The following is an 18,682-nucleotide window of genomic DNA, read 5'->3' on the forward strand; positions in this document are numbered from 1 at the left end:
CTTGCCTTTGTGTCAGGAGGTTAGAGGCTTCTCGTCCCACTCCAGGGAAGTTGAGCAGGAAATCGAATGGAACATCAAAGCTATGGGGAGAGGTTGAATAAACTCGGTTTGTTCTCACTGGAAAAAGGAGGTTGAGGGGCGACCTGATAGAGGTTTACAAAATAATGTGGGGCATAGATAGGGAGGATAGTCAGAGACTTTTTCCCAGGGTAAAGGGGTCAATTACTAGGGGGCATAGGTTTAAGGTGAGAGGGGCAAGGTTTAGAGTAGATGTACGAGACAAGTTTTTTACATCGAGGGTAGTGGGTGCCTGGAACTCGCTGCCAGAGGAGGTGGTGGAAGCAGGGACGATAGTGACATTTAAGGGACATCTAAACAAATACAGGAATAGGATGGGAATAGAGGGATACGGACCCCGCAAATGTGGAAGATTTTAGTTAAGACGGGCAGCATGGTCGGCACAGGCTTGGAGGGCCGAAGGGCCTGTTCCTGTGCTGTACTTTTCTTTGTTCTTTGTTCTTGTTCACAGCGCAGTACTGCTGCACTGTCAGGTTGCCATCTTTTGAATCAGGCTCCCTTGTACTTTCGAGAGTGAGGCCGCCGTTTAGCACTTGGTTAAGATCCCACCAACACCACTGTGATGATGACCTGATAATCTCCATTAATGGCGCTGATCGAGGAGAGGGGCGGCACAGTGGTTAGCACTGCTGCCTCACAGCGCCAGAGACCAGGGTTTGATTCTGACCTCGGGTGACTGACTGTGCGGAGTTTGCACGTTCTCCCCTTTTCCTCCGGATGCTCTGGTTTCCTCCCACGGTACAAATATGTGCAGGTTCAGTGGATTGGATATGCGAAATTGCCCCGAGGTGGGATATCATGGGTAGGGTGGGGGTTTGGGCCTGGGTGGGTGCTCTTTCAGAGGGTAATTTCATAGAATTTACAGTGCAGAAGGGGGCCATTCAGCCCATCGAGTCTGCACCAGCTCTTGGAAGAGCACCCCACTTAAGCGCACACCTCCACCCTATCCGTGTAACCCAGTAACCCCACCTAATTTAAGGGCAATTTAGCATGGCCAATCCACCTAACCTGCACATCTTTGAACTGTGGGTGGAAACCGGAGCACCCGGAGGAAACCCACGCAGACACGGGGAGAACATGCAGTCTCCGCACAGACAGTGATCCAAGCTGGGAATCGATTCCTGGACCCTGGAGCTGTGAAGCAACTGTGCTAACTACTCTGCCGTGCTGTCCAACTCGATGGGCCGAGTGGCCTCATTTGGCACTGTACGGTTTCTATGATTCTGTGAGTAGATGAAAGAAGATCTGGGCTTGGACTCTCCGGTCGCCAACGTCAAAGTCGCGTTCGGCGATGGGCCAGAGAATCCAAATTCGCAACCAAATCGGCAAACCGGGTGCAGTGGCACTTCTGCGATGCTCCGACCCTTCCAAAGCGCCGCACCACGCATCCACAGCCTCAGGCCATTGCCTGAGGCCCGCCCCCCGATGCTCCGCCCCTGACCGGTCACGTTCCCGACGCTGTGGGTCTCTCGTGGTCTCACCCGTCGGGAACTCCGCTTGGCGGCTACTGACTCAGTCCAGCACCACCACAGTCGTGGGAGGGCCGATCCTCAGGCAGGGGTGGACATATTCGGGGCTAGGGGCACTGTGGTGGGCGGTCCGGGGTGTGCGAGGTGACTGAAGGAGGGGACTAATTTGTGGGCCGGGTCCACGGGCTGCGTCCGCCATGAAGCATGGCGCGGTCGCTGCAGGCTGCAGCCGTGCACATGCGGGGCCACGGAACCGGCAATTCTCCAGGCCATATCGGCAGCTACAGCTGGGTCTCTACGCTGCCTTGCTGCTGGCCCCCAGCAAAACGGGGAATTGTAGCCACGTAAAATGGCTGCGTTCCGATTAATCTGGCCAAAACCCAGCTTGAAATGGCTAACCAGAAAGACTGCTGGGAAAAGCAGCTAACGAGACACAAGCAGGCAGCTGCAGACAGTATTGCATATTCGGCTCTGGGGAAGTTAGCCCAGATCGATACTCAGGGCTATCAACAGTCCATCAACCCAGGTATTTGCAGTTACATTCAGGACTGTTTGCAGCCCATCTATCCAGCCATCTGCAGTTAAATCGGCTATCCCCCGGAACAATTGCAACATATTAGCAATTGAATACCGGTCCAGACCTGTCGGTGCCTGCAGTGGCCGAAACAAAGACAGGTGAGCGACCACCCCCCGATAGAGGAATCGACTCACCATTGGACACATCGACCCCAGGGATTGGGAACAAATCCAATCACTTGGGACTCAGGGTCAAGGGCCGCCCCGGGAGGCGGGAAGCCCCTGGGCCCTATAAAAGTGAGGGGCCAAGTTCAGATCTCTCTCTCTCTCCTCTTCGCCTGCTCGAGACCTTCGCAAGAACAGCAACCGGCAACAGTAAGTTTGAATCCAGCGATCGTTATCCGGTAGAGACACCTAGCCACCGACCTGTAGCAGCCTTTTGAATCCCGCGGGCCAGATCTGATTGGACAAGCCATTCGTTTCCCTGACCTGGTGGGCTCTTCTTAAGTTAAGTATTGGCCAGTAGTGATAGGTTTATTATATAAAGTAGTATTAGGATATTAATATTGCTTGTTGTATATAATAAATGACCGTTGTTTTAATCCTTACTAAGCGGTGTGCTGTATTATTAATCATAACCTGAACTTGAACCACGTGGCGGTATCATAAAGATACCTGGCGACTCGTGAGCAAAGGTGACGTAATCAGAACCAATAGACTAAGGCTAAAAAGAGCAACAGAACCAGTGGCCGCTTTGCGCCAGTTTTCTTGGCCTAAAACACCACCGTTCCCACGCTGACGTGGGGACATAATCTCCACATCGGAAAATCCAGCCAATGACATTTCATGCTCACTTGAGATGGCAGCCTGAACTATGCTTTGGGTCAGCTCTCTAAACTCTCCTCTCTAGACTCAATATCAAATTTTGTTTGCTAATGCTGCTGCGAAGTGCCTTGGAATGTTTTACTATGATAAGGGCATGGATGGGCATGGATGTACAGTCACCAGACGTAATGGTTTGAACATATCATAGAATAAGAGAATCATAGAAACTACTGTGCAGAAGGAGGCCATTTGGCACATCGAGTCTGCACCGGCCCTTGGAAAGAGCACCCTAACCAATCCCACACCTCCACCCTATCCCCGTAACCCAGTAACCCCATCTAACCTTTTTGGACACTAAGGGCAATTTAGCATGGCCAATTCACCTAACTTGCACATCTTTGGACTGTGGGAGGAAACCGGAGCACCCGGAGGAAACCCACGCAGGCACGGGGAGAACGTGCAGACTCCACACAGACAGTGACCCAAGCCGGGAATCGAATCTGGGACCCTGGAGCTGTGAAGCAACTGTGCTAACCACTGTGTTACCGTGCTGCCCACGCCCATGAGTTCAAATCCCGCCATTGTCGATGGGGAATTGAAGTTTAGTTCATTAAATAATTCTGACATAAAACACTAGCAATAGTGACCACGATACTATCAGGTTGGTTCAAAAATCCATCTGCTTCACTGATGCCTTTAGGGAAGGAAATTACTATTAAGCTATTTTGCTGGTAGGGACAGCTGGTTTTCAAACAGTCGTTACCCAGTCCAGTCTATACGTGACGCTGGAGTTTTAGCTGCCCTATGCAATGCTTTGGCAAACCACTCGGTCGTATTGCAGAAGGCAGCTACAAGGGTGATTAGGGATGGGCATTTCATTGCTGGCTTTGGCAGCCCACATCCCTAAAATGAACAAGAAAGTGCAAGTTGCTTTAATTTGGATAGTGAGTTGCCCTACCTCATTAAAGCAATAGTCATTACAGTACACATCCTAACACTAGGTGCAGTCAATATTGCAGCAAAATAAAACTATCGATGAATTGCAAGCATCAAACCTTTTATTTATTTCTGTCACTGTGGTGTTGTACCTGTCTAAACCACAATGTGTCTTAGCCCGTATACGGTGGACAAATAACTATGAGACTGTTTCAGACAATGATTCAATATTTATTCACTCTCACACAATTGTCACTGTTAATCGATCACACGCACACAATTAAGTCAAACTACAAAGCTAGTATGCACAAGACCTTAACTTAACTTCGAGCAAGTACCAGACAGATATTGGTCTTTATCCGTATCCCGAATCCTGTAGTCTTCAATGTTCAGCCCTTGGACTGGTCTGTTCCTGGCTTTGGTCTTCCTTCAGTTGGTCGGGTGATGGTCTTTCTCTTCGGCCAGTGAATGGTCACCATTGTTGGTTGCTGCTGCAGAGAGAGATTCTAAGATGGTGCAGCACCTTTTAATCGGCTTGGATTTCTTGCCCTGTGGTGGGTCGTCTCAGGGGTCATTTGTCAATCAATTGATCAGGGCTCCAACAGCCTGATCGATCAAGTCCAATCAGGGGCTGTCACATCAATTTTGGGTTGGGCACTCAATTCCCATGTCTGCAAGTGTTGGGGGCATGTAGGCTTTCCAAATAAGGAATTTAGGTGCCGCTGTGTCTGGTAAACAAGTGTGATTGACAGAACAGTTCTATTGTTCCAGGGATGACCTAGAGATGACCATTTGCCTATGTTGTTTGCAATCAACCTGCAAAACCTTTGAAGCCTGCAAAGCCTTTTGCTGCAACTTTGTTTGATCTGTTCTGCAGCCTGCTTGTCCATAAAACCTGACCACCTTTCCTAGCATTCCTTGCTGGACACCATTTTAAGTGGCCACAGTAGGTCAGCCTCAGCCCTTTTGCTATTTTCTCCCACTTCTCTGCTCACACCTAGTGGTGCTCTAAAGCAGGCTTTAGTCGATTTTCATAGCTAGTAACTCCTGGAACATGTCACTAGTCTGTCGCCAGGGGCTGAGAGCTTGAAGGGTGCCACTCCACATCAAGCATGGCTGACCAGGAGTCGCTCCCGCTTTTACCACCAGCCATTGACATGTTTGGAAGGATTTGTAGGTTGACAGTCAACCTGTTTGACTTTGTTATGGACGCACCTTCCTTGACCATCAAGTCCTGTGGTGGAATTTGAATTTGGAGCTTCTGGATCGGAGGCAGGGGCACTGTACCACAGGACCACCGACCTTTAAGGTTGGACTTCCCTTTATTGCATACCATTCCTCGGCAGGGGGCCAGGCACATTTCTCTCTGCACATCATTAGTATGGCAGGCATAATGGATGCCTTCAATGATCAAGGATACTCCATTCTGTTGATGTGCAATGATTGGAAATTGAGGGAGGAGGGTTTGTGTGGGCTTTGTACAGCACTCTTTCACAAGTCACTATACTAGCATGGGTGGACTGAGTTAATGCGACCTTTCCGATGGGTTTGGCACGGTATACTGTGTACAGCCTCTTGACAAGCATTTCAACTGAAGCCAAACATGATCCAATCCACATCCTTCCAATTGAGGAGTGGTGGGTAGATTTGGGGAATGGGAAATTGATCTCTCGGCAATTGATGGTTGGGCAAATTTAGAAGATTTCTTACTCTCCAACACATCTGCAATGAAGTTGATTCCGGCCACCCTTTCCCCAACTATGGCCCTTAAGCGGCCACTGAAGGGCCTTTTCCTGTCCAGCTGAAATGTTTAGCCTGGTGAGTGATCAGTAGGATCAAGGATAACCCTAAAGCTTTCTATAGATATGCCAGGAATAAAAGAATGACTAGGGTAAAAGAAGGGCCAGTCAAGGACACTAGTGAGAAGTTGTGCATGGAGTCCGAGGAGATAGGAGAGGTGCTAAATGAATATTTTTCGTCAGTATTCACACAGGAAAAAGACAATGTTGTCGAGGAGGGTACTGAGATTCAGGCTACTAGACTAGAAGGGCTTGAGGTTCATAAGGAGGAGGTGTTAACAATTCTGGAAAGGGTGAAAATGGATAAGTCCCCTGGGCCGGATGGGATTTATCCTAGGATTCTTTGGGAAGCTAGGGAGGAGATTGCTGAGCCTTTGGCTTTCATCTTAAGTCATCTTTGTCAACAGGAATAGGTCCAGAAGACTAGAGGATAGCAAATGTTGTCCCCTTGTTCAGGAAGGGGAATAGAGACAACCCCGGTAATTATAGACCAGTGAGCCTTACTTCTGTTGTGGGCAAAATCTTGGAAAGGTTAGATAGGGTGTATAATCATCTGGAAAGGAATAATTTGATTAGACATAGTCAACACGGTTTTGTGAAGGGTAGGTCGTGCCTCACAAACCTTATTGAGTTCTTTGAGAAGGTGACCAAACAGGTGGATGAAGGTAAAGCAGTTGATGTGGTGTATATGGATTTCAGTAAAGCGTTTGATAGGGTTCCCCACGGTAGGCTACTGCAGAAGATACGGAAGCATGAGATTCAGGGAGATTTAGCAGTTTGGATCAGAAATTGGCTAGGTGGAAGAAGACAAATGGTGGTGGTTGATGGGAAATGTCCAGTTACTAGTGGTGTACCACAAGGATCTGTTTTGGGGCCACTGTTGTTTGTCATTTTTATAAATGACCTGGAGGAGGGCGTAGAAGGATGGGTGAGTAAATTTGCAGGTGACACTAAAGTCGGTAGAGTTGTGGACAGTGTGGACGGATGTTACAAGTTACAGAGGGACATAGATAAGCTGCAGCGCTGGGCTGAGAGGTGGCAAATGGAGTTTAATGCAGAAAAGTGTGAGGTGATTCATTTTGGAAGGAATAGCAGGAAGACAGAGTCCTGAGCGAATGGTAAGATTCTTGGTAGTGTGGATGAGCAGAGAGAGCTCGGTGTCCATGTACATAGATCCCTGAAAGTTGCCACCCAGGTTGAGAGGGTTGTTAAGAAGGCGTATGGTGTGTTAGCTTTTATTGTTAGAGGGATTGAGTTTCGGAGCCATGAGGTCATGTTGCAGCTGTACAAAACTCTGGTGCGGCCGCATTTGGAGTATTGCGTGCATTTCTGGTCGCCGCATTATAGGAAGGATGTGGAAGCATTGGAAAGGGTGCAGAGGAGGTTTACCAGAATGTTGCCTGGTATGGAGGGAAGATCTTATGAGGAAAGGCTGAGGGACTTGAGGCTGTTTTCATTAGAGAGAAGAAGGTTAAGAGGTGACTTAATTGAGGCATACAAGATGATCAGAGGATTGGATAGGGTGGACAGTGAGAGCCTTTTTCCTCGGATGGTGATGTCTAGCACGAGGGGACATAGCTTTAAATTGAGTGGAGATAGATATAAGACAGACGTCAGATGTAGGTTCTTTACTCAGAGAGTAGTAAGGGCGTGGAATGCCCTGCCTGCAACAGTAGTGGACTCGCCAACACTAAGGGTATTCAAATGGTCATTGGATAGACATATGGACGATAAGGGTGTAAATGGGCTTTAGAGTGGTTTCACAGGTCGGCGCAACATCGAGGGCCGAAGGGCTTGTACTGCGCTGTAATGTTCTATGTTCTATGTTCTATGAAGGGAGACAAAAAACGTTTTCACTCTCGATCTCAATTGGAAGGCCCCATTGGACTGGGGCCACCCTCAGCTCAGGAACTGGCGAGCTCCCCACGCCGCTCCTCCGGCACCGGATATTCGGCGGGGGCGGGAATCGCGTCGCGCCGGTTTGCGGGCACGCCCCCGGCGATTCTCCGGCCCAAATGGGCCGAGGTCCCGCTGCTGGAATGCCTGTCCCGCCGGCGTGGATTAAACCACTTCTCTTACTGGCGGGGCAAGGCGGCGCGGGCGGGCTCCGGGGTCCTGGAGGGGGCGTGGGATGATCTGGCCCCGGGGGGTGCCCCCACAGTGGCCTGGCCCGCGGACGGGCCTGTGCCGTGGGGGCACTCTTTTCCTTCCGCCTTCGCCACGGTCTCCACGATGGTGGAGGCGGAAGAGACTCCCTCCACTGCGCATGCGCGGGGATGCCGTGAGCGGCCGCTGATGCTCCCGCGCATGCGCCGCCCGGCAATGTCATTTCTGCGCCAGCTGGCGGGGCACCAAAGGCCTTTCCCGCCAGCTGGCGGGGTGGAAATCAGACCGGCGCGGGCCTAGCCCCTCAAGGTTAGGGCTCGGCCGGTCAAGATGCGGAGGATTCCGCACCTTTGGGGCGGCGCGATGCCGGACTGATTCGCGCCGTTTTTGGTGCCGGTCGGCAGGCATCGCGCCGATTACGGAGAATTTCGCCCCATAATCCCAACCAAGCTCATATCAAAAATCCAAAACCTAGGACTTGGCTGCTCCCTCTGCAACTGGATCATCGCCTTCCTGATCCACAAACCACAATCAGTGAGGATGGAGAGTCGTGAACGCAGCCCAGTCCATCACGTGAACCCGCCTCTCATCCATTGACTCTGTCTACATCTCCCGCTGCCTGGGGAAAGCGGGCAGCTTAATCAAAGACCCCTCTCACCCAGGTTATTCTCTCTTCTAGCCCCTTCCATCGGGCAGGAGATACAAAAGTCTGAGAACAGCTTCAAAAACAGCTTCTTCCCCGTTGCCCGACTCCTGAATGATCCCCTTATGGACTGACCTGACCTCTCCACACTTAATCTCTCCTGAGTAGTACTGCACCCCTGTATGCTTCACCCCATTTCTGATTCTATGTATTTACGTTTTGTAATTATCGTATATCCTATGTTTTTTCATGTATGGAATGATCTGGCTGGACCGTACGCAGAACAATACTTTTCATTGTGCCTCGGTACACGTGACAATAGATCAACTCTAAAATCCAAATCCCATACCGGCTGAGGTATTTCTTGGGGCCTATCTCAGTCTTGCCCCATGGTGATATCATGATTAACACTCCTTGGTGGACTGCGCCAAAGTGTGTCAGCAACAATGCATCCTGCACCGGTTACCCACGCCGACTGCCAAGGCACCCAGACCTCCTTAACCCTCCTCATCACTGGGGTCGTACGATCAGCAGTCGAGAGGATGGGTGTGACAGCATGCAGGATTCCCCCACCATAACCCACGCAGACACGGGGAGAAAGTGCAAACTCCACACTGACTGTCAGCCCAGGCCGGAATCGAACGTGTGATTCGAATGTGGCGTGTGAGGCAACAGTGCTAACCACTGTGCCACCGTGCCGCCCTTGCAGCGTGAATGTTCACCTTAACGAAGAGAACTGAATACAGCCTTGACTTAAGGGACCTGAACTCCAAATGACAGACTGATATGTTGACCAGTTATTGCTCAACACTCAAGTCTACCTCTAGATCAGAGATATAGTTTGAGAAGAAACATTGTCTTCAAGCTGAGGCAATGTGCGTAATTAGGTAAAGCCAATGGGCTAATTCTTATTTCATTCTTGCCAAGTTTTAGACGGATTGGCTATTTTTCCAGCCAACCCTGGGGGTTGGTTAGCTCAGTTGGCTGGATGGCTGGTTTGTGATGGGGAGCAACGTCCGTCCTGTCTGAGGTTAATCAAGAAGGTGCCGCCTTCTCAACCTTGCCCCTGGCCTGAGGCATGGTGACCCTCCGGTTGAATCATCACCAGTCAGCTGCCTCTGAAAAAGGCAGGAGCAGCCTATGGCCCTCGGAGACAATGGGCGGGATTCTCTAGCCGCGTTCGCCCGGTGACCGGAAATTCCCGCCTGAGGTCAATGGACCTTTACGTGGCGATCTTGCGGCGGGTGGGGCGGAAGAATCCAGCCTTATAGTAATTTTCATTTTTCTAATTAGCTAAGGTGGGCTTTCAATATTTGAAGGTACAAATAAAAGGGTTCCAAGAAGCCATTTTGAGAAGCAGAGGCCGAGAGGAAGAGAAATGGGAAGAGAGGAATGTTTATGGAGTGTTGCTGAGAGCTGTTTTCAATGTTGTCACTTCACTCACATGGCAATTAAAAACCCAGGATGGGAGGCAGACTATCTTGTCTGTTGCGCCATTTCTTTTTCTTTTCCTCTTTCTTTTTAAATTTAGAGTGGCCAAATCAATCTTTCCAATTAAGGGGCAATTTAGCGTGGCCAACCACCTACCCTGCACATCTTTGGGTTGTGGGGGGAAACAGACAGAATGTGCAAACTCCACACGGACAGTGACCGAGAACCGGGATTGAACCTAGGATCTCGGCGCCGTGAGGTGGCTGTGCTAACCACTGCGCCATCGTGCTGCCCCCACCTATTGTGCCAGTTCAGGCCCTTTCTGAAGGTCTCACAATATTATTTTCCCTAAAAATGTACTTTATTCCTTAAATATCTGATGGAATATTCCAAAACATTTCAAAATGGTTACTATGGAAGTGCATAAAGTGCACCTTTTCTTCATAGAGCATGTTGCACTTTGAGACGCTTCAATACAATTGTGATACATGAGAGGCGAGATTCTCCGTTCCGGAGACTAAAGACTGGATTCTTCCGCCTCGTCTGCCACAGGCATGATGCGGACAATGGAAAAGCCCATTGACCTCGGGCGGGATTCCCCGGTCGCTGGGCGGGCGCGGCCGGAGAATCCTGCCCTAAGTGTTGATGCCAGAGCAGGATTTGTGGACTTTCACAACAGCAAATCTGGCACCGAACCTGGATCGACAGTGGACGTGTTAGCAGCGGCGCCACGTGGAACACACTCGATTCCAATGAGAAAAGTCCGAGGTCCATGATTGAAATTTGGGCGGCTGACAAGCTGCAGCCGCATATACACATTACAATTCCCATACACACGCATACCAGCCAGATGGCACTGGTTGTGTTTGAGTGCACCCATCCGGCTGATGGGTCGGCTGGGGCCAGAGGGCACCTAGGGGGGGGTGGGCTGGGGGGACACCCATGCGACCCGTGGCCCTCGGTTCACAGTGGGAAGTCAGCGGCGTGCACAGCTGCATGGCTGCCTTTCTGGCTGCAGCAATGGTGTTCCGTGCCCGTCCACACGGACCCCACAGTCCACCCCCTGGCCACTACCCCCGCCACTTCCCCGGCTCTGGCAGAAACCCCCTGGCCAGCGGCACAACTGTCAGCAAACTATGGCGATGTTGGACACTTTCCCTACCCCCTCAGGAATTCGGCCCATCAGAGGTGGAGAATTGCGGAGGCCCCGGGTTGGGCCTACTAATGGTATGCAAGCGATGTTTAATGTATGTGTGTTCCGGACCGCATTGATGCCACTGTCGAGGTGACGGAGAATTGTAATTTGGTGCAAAATTGGCGCCCGCCACGATTTTGGCGTCGGAACCTATTCTCCGCCCAACCGCGTTTCCCGATTTCGGCGTCAGGCAACGGAGAATCCCGTCCGTGATATTTACTCTCTACATTCATTGCCTGGCATACAGTCCGAGTGGTTCTACACAGTTTTCAGCCCCTCGCTGGACAATGGCTGGAAGGGTTTAGACCATTGTGCCTCCGCAGAGGTTGCCCCAAGCTTGAGTGCATTCATCTACAACTCCATCTACAAGTTTGCTGACGATAGTGGGCCGGATCTCGAATAACGACGAATCAGAATACAGGAGGGAGATCGAGAACCTAGTGGAGTGGTGCAGCGACAACAATCTCTCCCTTAATGCCAGCAAAACTAAAGGAGTTGGTCATTGACTTCAGGAAGCAAAGTACTGTACACACTCCTGTCAGCATCAACGGGGCCGAGGTGGAGATGGTTAGCAGTTTCAAATTTCTGGGGGTGCACATCTCCAAAAATCTGTCCTGGTCCACCCACATCAACGCTACCACCAAGAAAGCACAACAGCACCTATACTTCCTCAGGAAACTAAGGATATTTGGCATGTCCACATTAACTCTTGCCAACTTTTACAGATGCACCATAGAAAGCAGCCTATCAGGCTGCATCACAGCCTGGTATGGCAACTGCTCGGCCCAGGACTGCAAGAAACTTCAGAGAGTCGTGAACACCGCCCAGTCCATCACACGAACCCGCCTCCCATCCATTGACTCCATCTACACCTCCCGCTGCCTGGGGAAAGCGGGCAGTATAATCAAATGCCCCTCCCACCCGGCTTACTCACTCTTCCAACTTCTTCCATCGGGCAGGAGATACAGAAGTCTGAAAACATGTGCGAACAGACTTAAAAACAGCTTCTTCCCCGCTGTTACCAGACTCCGAAATTACCCTCTTATGGACTGACATCATTAACACTACACCCCTGTATGCTTCACCCAATGCCGGTGTTATGTAGTTACATTGTATACCTTGTGTTGCCCTATTATGTATTTTCTTTTATTCCCTTTTCTTTCCATGCACTTAATGATCTGTTGAGCTGCTCGCGTAAGAATACTTTTCACTGTACCTCGGTACACATGACAATAAACAAATCCAATCCAATCCAATCAGCACGTGGTCCTGGAATGTGCCGGTCTGCAACATTTGGTCATGGACACCCTTTTGTACTGAAAGACCAATAAATTTCGGGCAGTACTGCCAAACGTCAGGACTGACTGCCACAATATGATGGGAATGAGCAGGCAGCACAAGGTTTACCTGCACCCCATCAATCAGGTCTCGATCCCCATGCCTGAACTTGGCCGATCGCCAATATATCCCCTCGAGTCTCCAAACTCAGAATAACAGTGTGTTACCGCAGATGCCACTCAGGTAGCAGATATCGCTATCTGGATTAAATGAAAGCTTAATAATGCATTAGAAGTGACAAAAACGTGAAGTCATTTTGAAATGAAAAGTATATTTAATAATAAACCAATGGTACAGGAAGATGTGAAATGATTGATGTGAGGCATAAATCGAGAGTCCCTCAACGCAAAAAAACAAAGTCCCACCATCACCACAGTTTGACACCCAGGTTTTTTTATAGCGAAAACTGACATCTCCTGTGAGGGCACATGTTGGTGGGTAAGGCTGATCGTAAATTAAACATGACAGGAAATAAGTTCTGGGAGACTTGCCTTGGTCATTCTGGAATCTGTTTAAGGTTGTCAACCCGGAACAGTTGAAATCCTCGAAGCATTGTCCAATGACCCTCTCTCCTCCGACTGCCCCGCCACCTATTGGTTGCTGGGCATGCCCGCCCTCAAGGTGCTCCACCTTCCCACGCCCAACGAAAAGAGTTCCGACTCTGCCTTACCCGAATGGGTTATTCCTGTCCATCAAACAGTCCTTCCCATCCCCTGCACCCAACATTTCCATGTGTGGTATAACTAATTAATAAAACGACAAAGCCCTGGCTCAGTTGGAAGCACGGTTCCCTCCGAATCGTAAGGTTCTGGGTTCAAATCCCACGCGGGTGCCTGAGCACAGAAAAGAAGGCAGAAAATCCAGTGCGGTTGTGCGGGAGTGCCTCGTCGTCCAAAGTGAAGTCTTTTGGGTGAAGTGTTAACACAGAATACCATCTGTCTTCTGGGGTGGTTCCCGGCCTGGTCCGGCTGTTGGGACTCACTATTCCCGCTGACAGCGCATCCCAGCCCGTGGGTTTTCCATGAGGTGGCTTCAATGGAAATGCCCAATAACAAGAGACGGGAGTAGAAAAGTCCACCACCAGTGACGACGCGCCACCGAGAAGCATGCTGCTACAGGAATGGAGAATTCTCCCTCACTTCGTGGCCAACATTTACCCATCAATCAACATCACACATACGAGATTATCTGGCCATTGTCACATTGCTGCATGTGTGAGTTTGCTGAGTGCAAATTAGCTGCTGTAGCTCCCATGTTACTGCAATGACTACACTTCAAAAAGGTACTGTAGGGCAGCACGGTAGCGTTGTGGATAGCACAATTGCTTCACAGCTCCAGGGTCCCAGGTTCGATTCCGGCTTGGGTCACTGTCTGTGCGGAGTGTGCACATCCTCCCCGTGTGTGCGTGGGTTTCCTCCGGGTGCTCCGGTTTCCTCCCACAGTCCAAAGATGTGCAGGTTAGGTGGATTGGCCATGATAAATTGCCCTTCGTGTCCAAAATTGCCCTTAGTGTTGGGTGGGGTTACTGGGTTATGGGGATAGGGTGGAGGTGTTGACCTTGGGTAGGGTGCTCTTTCCAAGAGCCGGTGCAGACCCAATGGGCCGAATGGCCTCCTTCTGCACTGTAAATTCTATGATATCTATGATACTGTAAAATGCTTTGAGATGAGCAGTGATTGTGAAAGCGCTTTATGAATGCAAGTCTTTCTTCAAAGTGTTTGGAGTAAATGGGGAAAATACATTTTTTTATGTGCTCTGTGATAGTTTCCCCAAAATTACTTGGAGCAGTGCCCAGGAGATCCAACTTTCGAGACATCAGGACCATCCTGGATTCTTTGGCAGCCCTCAGTCTGTTGGACACGGCCCTGGCACATCAAGGTGTCTGGAGGTACTGAAGTAACTGGAATGAGATGCCTGAAGCTAATCCCAGCATTGCTGCTGATTGGCCCTGGCACATCAAGGTGTCTGGAGGTACTGAAGTAACTGGAATGAGATGCCTGAAGCTAATCCCAGCATTGCTGCTGATTGGCCCCAGCACACCAGGGGTAGGAAAAGGCAGGATAACGACTTACTGCCTGGGTGCCTTGTCTATTGGACCCATCCATAAATTTATGTACGTTCAGCTAAGTTTGACAGTGCCTGTGGCCTTCCTCCTTCTTCCCTGAAGTTGATTGTGCGCTTATTCCTTAAAATGACTTCCATCACTAACCACATGAGGCAATTAAGGGTTCACTATTCATGATCAAATTGAATCATGGGCGATGGTATTCTAATATCATCCATATACACATAGCCACATGGCTTCTCTCTGGAACAGTAAAACCGGAAAACTTCCCACCATTTTGTTTCCTTTTTTTTGCACGTTTAAGTCTTATTCTTATTTTGCTTTCGGACGGCAGCTGTTCTGGATTCTGCCATTAGTACCTCCTCTAAACATATCCAGCGTGGATCCGGGTGCAATGGGTGAATCGTTGAAGGGCCTCAAATCGGGCTACATGCCAGGCAGATCGTAGGGCAGCCGACTTGCTCAGCCCGGCGCGATCTTGCTCACCTGGCGCCCCACAAATGTGGACCAGTCCCAACGGCACCTCGGCCCACTGGAGACCCCCGGGGGGTGGGTCGAGAGCAGAGCTGGGTGGCACATTGGCACTTGGTATCTTCGGCACTGCTTGACTGGCACCCTGCTAGTGCCAGGGGCACTGTTTGGGTGCCAAGCTGACGGTGCCAAGGTGCTGGGGTGCAAGGTTGACACTGCCAAGAATCGGGCCTGGGGGTGCCTTACCAATTGGAGGGGAGAGACGGGGTTTGCACAGGTCTCGTCAAGGTTGGGGCTGGTGAAGCGGGGGGGAGGAGGGCGGGGAGATCGAGGGGAGAAAGACGGTTTGATGTGGGGGGAAGGGGAGATCGAGGCTGCTGTCCAAAATGGCGCCCCAATTTGCGAACAGCCATTCCTGCTGGCAAGATCAGCTTGCCATCAGGAAACCACACTCAGTACAACCTCAGCGGGGCGAAACTCCCCCAGGCCAAACAAAACCGGCTAAATGCCGTTGAATAGTGGGTTGGCAGCTCGCTAGTCCCGCAGCGCCACTTGGAATGGTGGCCATTTCTGGGACTGCAATGATGATTGTCAATGGAGCGGAATTTGAATGTGAGGTACGGAGTTTTCACTGGGGCCAAGCTGGCATTGAGGGTGGTGGAGGCATGGTTGTAGGGGTGTGGGGTGGGGGGGTGTGGTGGGTGTCACACCACAGTGGGGGGGGTGAATGGAGGGACATGAAGGGTCTGGTAGTACCATAGGGAGGCTTCTGATGGACACAGGGTGCCCAAACATCAGAGCTTCCCCAGCAACAATCAGGGTTTACCTAGATGCCTCGGCATGGGCATCCACCCTCACCCACCCACTGCATCCCATGCCATCCACCCCTGCAGGTAAAATGGCAGCTCGCGGAGGCTCATGTCATCAATAATTGACTACCTAAGTGCCTCAGTTGGTCCAAGGGTTGGCTGCCAATTTGACACCGCTCCTGCCTCCGACATAGCGCCCCCCGCCATCGCACCTGATTTTACACCCCCCCACCACCACCTCCCAGCCCGTGCCGATGGGTAGGGGGAAAGGAACGGCATAGCATTTCTCCCCCTAACTCTGTTCCTGTCTTCGCTGATGCTGTCTGACTTCCAGTAAATTTACAGCACTTTATGGTGAATTCTGTGGCCCTGGTGTGGCAGGGGCAGGACCATAATATGTGCCAAAATGACTCCAGCGGGAATAGAAGGTTCCGCCGGTAGAAGGGGTTATAAAACCCAGCCCTCTGTTTTATTTCAGAAGCCAGCGCTCTTGGACATCAGGGAACAAGGATGGTTTTTTTTTAAACAAGAAATGATAGTTGTCATGGCAACTATAACTGAGACTAGCTTTCCATTCCACATTTTATTAATTCAATAATAGCTACCCAGGTACCCAGTGGGGTTTGAACCCTTGTCCACAGAGCATTTGAAATGAAATGAAATGAAAATCGCTTATTGTCACAAGTAGGCTTCAAATGAAGTTACTGTGAAAAGCCCCTAGTCGCCACATTCTTATGTTCGGGGAGACTGGTACGGGAATTGAACCGTGCTGCTGGCCTGCCTTGGTCTGCTTTCAAAGCCAGCAATTTAGCCTTGTGCTAAACCATCCCCTGGGCTCTGTGGTGATATGCATCACTGTAAATACACAAGGGGTTAATATAAATACACTACACCTAGCTAGACACTAGAGGGAGCACCAGAGACATCATGACACACAGACATTCAACCAATAGGCCAGTAAGATAGGATACGGCCAATGGGCATTCAAGACACACCCAGAGTTGACACTACCAAAGGAGGGCATTGCACCAACCCATATAAAAGGACACAGCACACATGCTCAGTCTCTTTCCAGTGGAGACACTTAATGAGTACAGAGAGGGTTGATTGAAACACATCACACCCACCACGTGGATTGTAGCAGACTGGTTAGTTAGTCTGAGTAGCTATAGCAGGATTAACAGGAGAGTCGATTCCAAGTAGGAGAATTGTTAACAGTTTAATAAATGTGTTGAAGCTATCTCCAAGTCTGAACCTTTCTTTGTCAGAGTGCACATCAAGGAAGCAGCTTATGCTACGTCAAGAGCATAACAAAACATGGTACCAAGAAGTGACTGTTTAAATCCATATAGTTTCAACTCAGCAAACTATGACAACCAGCAGCAGCACACAGGCAAGATGTTCGAGATTCCGGTTCCACAGCGGCTCAGGTGCCACGGCAATCTCAGTGCAAACTGGCGTGCATTCAGGCAAAGGTTTCAGATCTTCCTGGTAGCAGCCGACCTACAAGACGTGGCCGATGCTGAAAAGACAGAGCTTCTGCTCACAATTGCGGGTGCAAATGCAGAACAAATCTTCAAAACCTTCAAGTACTCCAGAGGGCAAGAAAAGAGAGACTTCCAGTCAGTCCTGGACAAGTTCGAACAATACTGCGAGGAAAACACAAAAAAACCAACAGAAAACGGTAAAAGAGGTGCCAATACTAACCACGAGGCCGAGGTAGGTGAGCAGCGAACGACAATTTTGATTGGCGGCCATCTAGGAAAAGGTGCCGCACATGCGCAGTTGAGAGAAGGGCGCAAAGTAAAGGAACAGTGATCTGCGAATGCGCAATCGCTTCCTATGCTCTACGTCACAAGCTTTGCGACGTCAGAGGCCCTGGACCACGCCCACTTAAAGGAGAAATGTCCCAAAACAAGAAAAACAAATATTAAAGCCTCAAAACAAGATTCTTTCACCTGGAACGACAGCACAATGCCTGATCTTCGACCAGTAGATGAAAGTAATCTCCGCAGAGCCCTGCAACAAGCAGTTAGCACCGCCCTAGAAGACGATATGGTCCTTGAAGACTACGAATCAGACGAAGATTTCATTATTGGAAGTGGCGAACCCAGTACCAAATCCGAACCGCAACTAGAGGTGTTGTACATTGAAGACGCCGCCGACGAGTTCTTCGGATTGGGGAATCCTCAGCCCAGCATATATGACATCCCAACTCGTGAGTGCAGGATTATGCTGCGGCCTGACGACAAGAGACAGAGAGCGGTACAAGCCCACAGAGAGCGGCCTGCTGCCACACAGAGAGTGGTCCACGCACCGCAAAGAGTCCCTGACTCCACACAGAGAGTGGTCCATGCACCACAAAGGGTCCCAGCCTCCGCACAGAAAGCGATGAAAGACTCCACAGCGCGACAACTGCACGTTTCCACACAGAAAGTGACTCCAGCGACACAAGCCTCCACAGAGAGCTCGGGGGCAGCCTCCACGATAGAAGCAATGCAAGACTCCAGAGCGCAGTCCTTGCATGAGCAAGAAGTGATGACAGTCTCCACAGCGAGACCAATGCATGATTCCACACAGGGAATGCTGCAAGACTCCACAGAGGGAGTGACACAAGCCTCTACAGCGAGCTCGTGGACAGCCTCCACGACAGAAGCAACGCAAGACTCCAGAGCGCAGTCCTTGCTTGAACAAGACCATGAGGGTCTAGCAACCTCCTCTGAGCAGCCAGCAGCAGACAATGCAAGTCTGCTATGCTCAAGTGAACAACAGAAAGACTATGACAGTCTACCATGCTCAAGTGCACAGCAAGAAGACTGTGACAGTCTACCTCGCTCCAGTGTACAGCAAACAGACTATGACAGTCCCCCCAGATTATTTGAGCCACCAGAAGGAGTCTCTGCAGTCTACCCAGCTCAAGTGAACGACAAGAAGACACTGAGGCTCTACACACTGTATGTGCGACAAGTGATGATGGCATTCCCACTTCCCATACCAGATG

Source organism: Scyliorhinus torazame, chromosome 8, assembly GCF_047496885.1.
Source record: "Scyliorhinus torazame isolate Kashiwa2021f chromosome 8, sScyTor2.1, whole genome shotgun sequence".
NCBI classification, from domain to species: Eukaryota; Metazoa; Chordata; class Chondrichthyes; order Carcharhiniformes; family Scyliorhinidae; genus Scyliorhinus; species Scyliorhinus torazame.